Below are 10,139 nucleotides of genomic sequence, written 5' to 3'. Positions count from 1 at the left end.
AACGAGTTGTCAGCCTCTGAAATATCTATTGTTCTTTGTGCACAATTTTTAAATACATCTATCAGTTTTAACTATAGTTAATGTATATATATGGTCCCTCATCCTATTCATGTAACCCCTTCCGCCAGGGTTACTTGCATAGTAGCATTCCAACAACACCCTTTTTTCATCTCTTGCCCACCGATGCCTTCCTGTCCGAGCCGGCATGCCTTCATATTTATCTGTCTCGCTCATGTCTGCGGTAGGCTCACTTTGCATAGGGGGTCTAGCCTTAGGACCCTTACTGGATACAGACGCCCTAGGCAGGAATCGAACTTGCAATCTTCTGCTCCAAAGGCGTGTAGTTTAACCACTACGCTATCCAGCTTCCGAATGACAGCAATATCAGGAAGAAGGAACACGAGAAGCTGGAGAAATACCAAGGGCTCAGAGAAGAGCTCGAGAGGATGTGGAGGGTGAAGGTAACGGTGGTCCCCGTGGTAATCGGAGCACTAGGTGCGGTGACTCCCAAGCTACGCGAGTGGCTCCAGCAGGTCCCGGAAACAACATCGGACATCTCTGTCCAGAAGAGCGCAGTCCTGGGAACAGCTAAGATACTGCAGGACCCTCAAGCTCCCAGGCCTCTGGTAGAGGACCTGAGCTTGAAGGATAAACCGCCCGCAGGGGCGTGCTGGGAGTTTATATGTATATATACATATATATACATATATATATATATATATGTGTATATATATATATATATATATAATATATATATATATATATATATATATATATATATATATATATATGTGTATATGAATAAGTTCTCTGCTATTTCACTTTTAATTGGAAGCACATTGTGATGCCATTATATACTGAAAGGTTTTAAACAGTGTGAGATGACAATAAAACAAATTACAGCATTCCCTTTCCATATCACGGTTCACCTTTCGCGGACACGCTACATCACTGATTTATCTGTAAATTTACATCACCGGAATTTCATTATATTGTGGGTTTCTGGGGCCTATAGCTAATTTTACTTTTTCTATTTTAATTATTTTTTGTGGTAAAAAAGATTGTTTTAGCCTAAAAAATTAATAATAATATAAATACCATGTTACTGCGAAATACCACATCACTGATGCAGCCTACAGATCAAGGCATTATTTGGGCATTTAAGGCGCTTTATATGCAAAAGACCCTGCACAAACCAAACGATGTTCTGTTACTGGACTTCAAACATAAGGGTGTTCATAACTGCAAAAGGCATGCAATGAGTTGAATCAGGTGGCGTGGGAGAACGCTGGACAGACTTGAGGCACCTAAATATACAGGGAGTGCAGAATTATTAGGCAAATGAGTATTTTGTCCACATCATCCTCTTCATGCATGTTGTCTTACTCCAAGCTGTATAGGCTCGAAAGCCTACTACCAATTAAGCATATTAGGTGATGTGCATCTCTGTAATGAGAAGGGGTGTGGTCTAATGACATCAACACCCTATATCAGGTGTGCATAATTATTAGGCAACTTCCTTTCCTTTGGCAAAATGGGTCAAAAGAAGGACTTGACAGGCTCAGAAAAGTCAAAAATAGTGAGATATCTTGCAGAGGGATGCAGCAGTCTTAAAATTGCAAAGCTTCTGAAGCGTGATCATCGAACAATCAAGCGTTTCATTCAAAATAGTCAACAGGGTCGCAAGAAGCGTGTGGAAAAACCAAGGCGCAAAATAACTGCCCATGAACTGAGAAAAGTCAAGCGCGCAGCTGCCAAGATGCCACTTGCCACCAGTTTGGCCATATTTCAGAGCTGCAACATCACTGGAGTGCCCAAAAGTACAAGGTGTGCAATACTCAGAGACATGGCCAAGGTAAGAAAGGTTGAAAGACGACTACCACTGAACAAGACACACAAGCTGAAACGTCAAGACTGGGCCAAGAAATATCTCAAGACTGATTTTTCTAAGGTTTTATGGACTGATGAAATGAGAGTGAGTCTTGATGGGCCAGATGGATGGGCCCGTGGCTGGATTGGTAAAGGGCAGAGAGCTCCAGTCCGACTCAGACGCCAGCAAGGTGGAGGTGGAGTACTGGTTTGGGCTGGTATCATCAAAGATGAGCTTGTGGGGCCTTTTCGGGTTGAAGATGGAGTCAAGCTCAACTCTCAGTCCTACTGCCAGTTTCTGGAAGACACCTTCTTCAAGCAGTGGTACAGGAAGAAGTCTGCATCCTTCAAGAAAAACATGATTTTCATGCAGGACAATGCTCCATCACACGCGTCCAAGTACTCCACAGCGTGGCTGGCAAGAAAGGGTATAAAAGAAGAAAAACTAATGACATGGCCTCCTTGTTCACCTGATCTGAACCCCATTGAGAACCTGTGGTCCATCATCAAATGTGAGATTTACAAGGAGGGAAAACAGTACACCTCTCTGAACAGTGTCTGGGAGGCTGTGGTTGCTGCTGCACGCAATGTTGATGGTGAACAGATCAAAACACTAACAGAATCCATGGATGGCAGGCTTTTGAGTGTCCTTGCAAAGAAAGGTGGCTATATTGGTCGCTGATTTGTTTTTGTTTTGTTTTTGAATGTCAGAAATGTATATTTGTGAATGTGGAGATGTTATATTGGTTTCACTGGTAAAAATAAATAATTGAAATGGGTATATATTTGTTTTTTGTTAAGTTGCCTAATAATTATGCACAGTAATAGTCACCTGCACACACAGATATCCCCCTAAAATAGCTAAAACTAAAAACTACTTCCAAAAACATTCAGCTTTGATATTAATGAGTTTTTTGGGTTCATTGAGAACATGGTTGTTGTTCAATAATAAAATTATTCCTCAAAAATACAACTTGCCTAATAATTCTGCACTCCCTGTACAGTGCGCTGGAGGGCGAGGTGCTGTACCTGCACTGAATAGTTTCGGTATAGCGCTGCTGGCTTTGACCGAGATCATTGTTGCGCAGTGGAAGGAATGTTCAAGGACCTCCTTAATCCCACTGACACATCTTCCGTAAAGAAGGCAGAGTCTGGGGATGAAGGGAACAACTCGTCCATCACAGAGGGTGGGGTCAACGAGGCAGTTAAACAACTCCTTGGTGACAGGGCCTGTGGAGTGGATGATGTTCGCCCTAAGTTCCTGTAGGCTCTGGCTGTTGTAGGGCTGTCATGGTTGACATACATTTACAATGTTGCGTGGAGATCAGGGGCGGTACCTCTGGATTGGCAAACTGGGGTGGTGATTTCCATCTTCACGAAGGGTGACCAGAGGGTGTGTTCCAACTATAGGGGGCTCACACTCCTCAGTCTCCCTAGTAAGGTCTATGCCAGAGTACTTAAAAGGAAGGTCCGTCTTTTAGCTGAACCTCAGTTACAGGAGGAACAATGTGGTTTTCGTCTCAGTTATGGAACACTAGACCAGCTCTTTACTCTCTCAAAGATACTTGAGGGTGCATGGGAGTTTGCCCAAAATATGTGTTTTGTTGACTTGGAGAAGGCATTTGACCTTGTCCCTTGGAGTGTAGTCCGAGAGTATGAGGTATCTGGTCCTTTGCTATGAGCCATTTGATCCTTACACAACCATCACAAGAGCTTGGTCCGCATAGCCAGCAAGAAGTCGGACTTGTTCCCAGTGGGTGTTGGACTCGGCAAGGGCTGCCCTTTGTCATTGATCCTGTACATAATTTTTATGGACAGAAATTCTAGGCATAGTCAAGTTGTGAAAGGCTTTCACTTGGGCGGTTTCATGATCTCATCTCTGTTTTTCGCAGTTGATGTGGTTCTGTTGACTTCATCAGGTGATAGCCTCCAGCTCACACTGCAGTGGTTCGCAGCCAAGTGTGAAGCGGCTGAAATGAGAATCAGCACCTCTAAGTCTGAGGCCATGGTCTTCAGCCGGAAAAGGGTGGAGTACCCACTCTGGGTCAGGTACGAGTTCTTGCCCCAAGTGGAGGAGTTTACGTATCTCGACGTCTTTTTCATGAGTGATGGGATCAGGAGATTGACAGACAAATTGGTGCTGCAGTGGTGTGGACACTGTACTGGTTCATTGTGGTGAAGAGGGAGCTTAGCATTAAAGCGAAACTCTTGATTTACTGGATGATCTAAGTCCATATTCTTAACTATGGTCACGAGCTCTGGGTAGTGACTGAAAGAACTAGATCACAGCTACAAAGGTGGAAATCAGCTTTCACCAAAGGGTGTCTGGCCTCTCCCTTAGAGATAGGGTGAGGAATTCTCTACATTGACTACTCCTCTACATTGAAAGGAGCCAGTTGAGATTTCTGGGGCATCTGACAAGGATGCCTCCTGGGTGAGGTGTTCTGGGCATATTCCATTGGGGCAGACCCAGAACAGGAGACTCCTGACTCTTGGTGGCGCTGTCACTTGGTCTTCGCTCGCTTTGTGGTAGAGTATCACTTCCTGTTCCTGCTCAAACACAGTGGTGTTTCTGAGTAGCTTTTCTGCTTAGCAATTTAATTTAAATCTTTTGATACATCCCTTTTTTATAGTATAATCTTAACGTGCTTCATCTGAATCACCCTTTCTGTGTACTCACTACCTAATTTATAGCCAAAGTATTCACTCACTGTCTCTGTACTGCTAGCTTAGCTTAGCTCGTAGCCGACTCGTTAGCACCATGGCTACTTCACCTGTCCCTCCTGCTCTTTCCTGCTCATTGTGTCAGATGTTTAGTTACTCCTCGGCCTCCTTTAGCAGTAATGATACCTGTAACAAATGTAGCATATTTGCAACTCTGGAGGCCAGGGTTACTGAATTGGAGACTCGGCTTCGCACCCTTCATTCACCCGTAGCTAGCCAGGCCCCTGTAGCTGGTGCAGCCGAAGATAGCGTAGGCCCCGCTAGCTGTTCCCCGGCAGACCCCAAGCAGCTGGGGAAAGAGGGCGGCTGGGTGACGGTGAGGAGGAAGCATAGTCCTAAACAGAAGCCCCAGGTACACCACCAACCTGTTCATGTGTCTAACCGTTTTTCCCCACTCGGCGACACACCCGCCGGGGAACAGTCAAACTCTGGTAATTGGTGATTCTGTTCTCAGACATGTGAAGCTAGAGACACCGGCAACCATAGTCAATTGTCTTCCAGGGCCAGAGCAGGCGACATTGAGGGAAATTTAAAACTGCTGGCTAAGGGTAAACGTAAATACAGTAAGATCATAATTCACGTCGGCAGTAATGACACCCGGTTACGCCAATCGGAGGTCACTAAAATCAATATTGAATCGGTGTGTAACTTTGACAAAACAATGTCGGACTCTGTAGTTTTCTCTGGTCCCCTCCCCAATCAGACCAGGAGTGACATGTTTAGCCGCATGTTCTCCTTAAATTGCTGGCTGTCTGAGTGGTGTCCCAGAAACGATGTGGGCTTCATAGATAATTGGCAAACCTTCTGGAGGAAACCTGGTCTTGTTAGGAGAGACGGCATCCATCCCACTTTGGATGGAGCAGCTCTCATTTCTAGAAATATGGACAAATTTATTAAACCCCCCAAAATATGACTATCCAGAGTTGGGACCAGGAAGCAAAGTTGCAGTCTTACACGCCTCTCTGCAGCTTCTCTCCTCCTGCTACCCCTCCAAAAACCCATCTCCATAGAGACTGTGTCAGCTCCCAAACAGACAAAAAACAAACTAAAAACCAGCAACAAACAACTTAAACATAAAAAATCACAAAGAAAGAACAATACAGTATCCACATCTGAACCAAAGAGTAAAACAGTGAAATGTGGATTATTAAATATTAGGTCTCTCTCCTCCAAGTCTCTGTTAGTACATGACTTAATAATTGATCAACAAATCGATTTACTCTGTCTTACAGAAACCTGGTTGCAGCCGGATGATTATGTTAGTTTAAATGAATCAACACCTCCGAGTCATTCTAACTACCAGAAACCTCGAAGCACAGGCTGAGGGGGCGGTGTGGCAGCAATTTTTCACACCAGCCTATTAATCAACCAAAGACCAAGACAGACTTTTAATTCATTTGAAAGCCTGATGCTTAGCCTCGTCCACCCCAGCTGTAAAACTCAGAAACCAGTCTTACTTGTTATCATCTATCATCCACCTGGGCCTTACACAGAGTTTCTCTCTGATTTCTCAGACTTTTTATCTGATTTAGTGCTCAGCTCAGATAAAATAATTATTGTGGGTGATTTTAACATCCATGTAGATGCTAAAAATGACAGCCTCAACATGGCATTTAATCTGTTATTAGACTCAATTGGCTTCTCTCAAAATGTAAAAGAACCCACCCACCACTTTAATCACACTCTAGATCTTGTTTTAACATATGGCATAGAAACTGAACATTTAACAGTGTTTCCTGAAAACCCTCTGCTGTCTGATCATTTCCTGATAACATTTACATTTACAATAATTGATTACACAGCAGTGGAGAGTAGACTTTATCACAGTAGATGTCTTTCTGAAAGTGCTGTAACTAAGTTTAAGAATATAATCCACCCACTGTTATCATCTTCAATGCCCTGTACCAACATAGAGCAGAGCAGCTATCTGAACGCTACCCCAACAGAGGTCGATTATCTTGTTAATAATGTTACCTCCTCACTACGTACGACTCTGGATACTGTAGCTCCTGTGAAAACTAAGGTCTCAAACCAGAAGTACCTGACTCCGTGGTATAATTCTCAAACACGCAGCCTAAAGCAGATAACTCGTGAGCTAGAGAGGAAATGGCGTGTCACAAATTTAGAGGATCATCATTTAGCCTGGAGAAATAGTTTGCTGCTTTATAAGAAAGCCCTCCGCAAAGCCAGAACATCTTACTATTCGTCACTGATTGAAGAAAATAAGAACAACCCCAGGTTTCTCTTCAGCACTGTAGCCAGGCTGACAAACAGTCAGAGCTCTACTGAGCCAACAATCCCTTTAACGTTAACTAGTAATGACTTCATGAACTTCTTCACTAATAAAATTCTTATCATTAGAGAAAAAATTACCAATAATCATCCCACAGATGTAATATTATCTACAGCTACTTTTAGTACCATCGATGTTAAGTTAGACTCTTTTTCTCCAATTGATCTTTCTGAGTTAACTTCAATAATTACTTCCTCCAAACCATCAACGTGTCTTTTAGACCCCATTCCTACAAAACTGCTCAAAGAAGTCCTGCCATTAATTAATTCTTCAATCTTAAATATGATCAACCTATCTCTAATAATCGGCTATGTACCACAGGCCTTCAAGCTGGCTGTAGTTAAACCCTTACTTAAAAAGCCATCTCTAGACCCAGCTGTCTTAGCTAATTATAGGCCAATCTCCAACCTTCCTTTCATATCAAACATCCTTGAAAGAGTAGTTGTCAAACAGCTAACAGATCATCTGCAGAGGAATGGCTTATTTGAAGAGTTTCAGTCAGGTTTCAGAGCTCATCACAGCACAGAAACAGCTTTAGTGAAGGTTACAAATGATCTTCTTATGGCCTCTGACAGTGGACTCATCTCTGTGCTTGTCCTGCTAGACCTCAGTGCTGCGTTCGATACTGTTGACCATAATATCCTATTAGAGCGATTAGAACATGCTGTAGGTATTACAGGTACTGCACTGCAGTGGTTTGTATCATATCTATCTAATAGACTCCAATTTGTACATGTAAATGGAGAGTCCTCTTCACACACTAAGGTCAATTATGGTGTTCCACAGGGTTCAGTGCTAGGACCAATTCTGTTTACATTATACATGCTTCCCTTAGGCAGCATCATTAGAAGACATAGCATAAATTTTCACTGCTATGCAGATGACACGCAGCTCTATCTGTCCATGAAGCCAGGTAACACACACCAATTAGTTAAACTGCAGGAATGTCTTAAAGACATAAAGACCTGGATGGCCGCTAACTTTCTGCTTCTTAATTCAGATAAAACTGAGGTTATTGTACTCGGCCCTGAAAATCTTAGAAATATGGTATCTAAGCAGATTCTTACTCTGGATGGCATTACCTTGGCCTCCAGTAATGCTGTGAGGAACCTTGGAGTCATTTTTGACCAGGACATGTCCTTCAATGCACAAATAAACAAATATGTAAGACTGCTTTCTTCCATTTGCGCAACATCTCTAAAATTAGAAATATCCTGTCTCAGAGTGATGCTGAAAAACTAGTTCATGCATTCATTACTTCCAGGCTGGACTACTGTAATTCTTTATTATCAGGATGTCCTAAAAACTCCCTGAAAAGCCTTCAGCTGATCCAAAATGCTGCAGCAAGAGTCCTGACAGGGACTAGAAAGAGAGAGCAGATTTCTCCTGTTTTGGCTTCCCTTCATTGGCTTCCTGTTAAATCCAGAATTGAATTCAAAATCCTGCTCCTCACATACAAGGTCTTAAATAATCAGGCCCCATCTTATCTTAATGACCTTGTAGTACCATATCACCCTATTAGAGCACTTCGCTCTCTCACTGCAGGCCTACTTGTTGTTCCTAGAGTATTTAAAAGTAGAATGGGAGGCAGAGCCTTCAGTTTTCAGGCCCCTCTTCTGTGGAACCAGCTTCCAGTTTGGATTCGGGAGACAGACACTATCTCTACTTTCAAGATTAGGCTTAAAACTTTCCTTTTTGCTAAAGCATATAGTTAGGGCTGGACCAGGTGACCCTGAATCCTCCCTTAGTTATGCTGCAATAGACGTAGGCTGCCGGGGATTCCCATGATGCATTGAGTTTTTCCTTTCCAGTCACCTTTCTCACTCACTATGTGTTAATAGACCTCTCTGCATCGAATCATATCTGTTATTAACCTCTGTCTCTCTTCCACAGCATGTCTTTATCCTGTTTTCCTTCTTTCACCCCAACCAATCACAGCAGATGGCCCCGCACCTCCCTGAGCCTGGTTCTGCCGGAGGTTTCTTCCTGTTAAAAGGGAGTTTTTCCTTCCCACTGTCGCCAAAGTGCTTGCTCATAGGGGGTCATATGATTGTTGGGTTTTTCTCTGTATTTATTATTGTGCGATCTATTGTACAATATAAAGCGCCTTGAGGCGACATTTGTTGTGATTTGGCGCTATATAAATAAAATTGAATTGATTTGAATTGAATTGAATTGAATTGAACACGCTGGAGAGATTATATCTCTTGGCTGACCTGGGAATGCCTTGGTGTTTCCTTGGATAAGCTGGAGAAGGTAGCTGGGGAGAAGGTCTGGGCTTGTCTGCTTAGGTGGATAGATGAAAGAAAATGAATGGATGGATGGATAGACAAGGTTTTCTACTTTTTCTACTTTGCTGATTTTCACTGTAGTGGGTCCCAGAATGTAATCCCCACGATAATAGATGGAATACTGTACTTTTCTGTACAGTTTCCTAAAATGTTTTATATGCCTGCAGAGTAGTTTTATGTTAGTGTTGTCTGCTCAAATTGTTAATAACCTGTCATAAAAATTACAGTGCTGTGTAAAAATATTTTTTTTACTTTTATTTTTTATTTGCCACCATTTCAGTTCATGGAACAAATTTGAATATTAGACAAAGAATACAATAGTAAATAAAAAATACAGTTTTGGAAAGTTTTTAATTTATAGGGAAATGGAGCAGTTCTGTAACCACTAAACGGCACAAATGCCGTTTAGTGGTTAGCACTGTTGCTTCACGGCAAGAAGGTCCTGAGTTCAATTCCACCATCAGGCCCTTCTGTGTGGAGTTTGCATGTTCTCCCCGTGTTTTCGTAGGTACTCTGACTTCCTCCGACAGTCCAAATACATGCAGTTAGTGCGGTTAGGTTAATTAGTAACTCTAAATTGACCATAGCTGTGAGTGTGAATGGTTGTCTGTCTCTGTGTGTTAGCCCTGCGACAGACTGGCGACCTTTCCAGGATGTACCCTGCCTCTCTCCCTAAGACAGCTGGGATAGGCTGGACTTTTACTCGGCCACTCAAAACCTTCATTTTGATTTTTCTGAGCCATTCAGACCTAGACTTGTTGAACTGGGTATTCCTGCTGTATGACACTAACACTTCAGAAAGGTGTGGACCATGTACGGCCAGGGTTCATGAGCTGGTTTTAACATGGGTTGTGGTAAGTCTGGTGTAACTGAATGTGGCTTAAAAGTGTTGTGTCGGCCAGATTTGGGTCAAATGTAATGCCAGTATATCAAAGATACATGAAAGAGAATGGATGTAGCTC

Source organism: Oreochromis niloticus, linkage group LG10, assembly GCF_001858045.2.
Source record: "Oreochromis niloticus isolate F11D_XX linkage group LG10, O_niloticus_UMD_NMBU, whole genome shotgun sequence".
NCBI lineage: Eukaryota > Metazoa > Chordata > Actinopteri > Cichliformes > Cichlidae > Oreochromis > Oreochromis niloticus.
Note: the sequence above shows the minus strand (reverse complement) of the source record.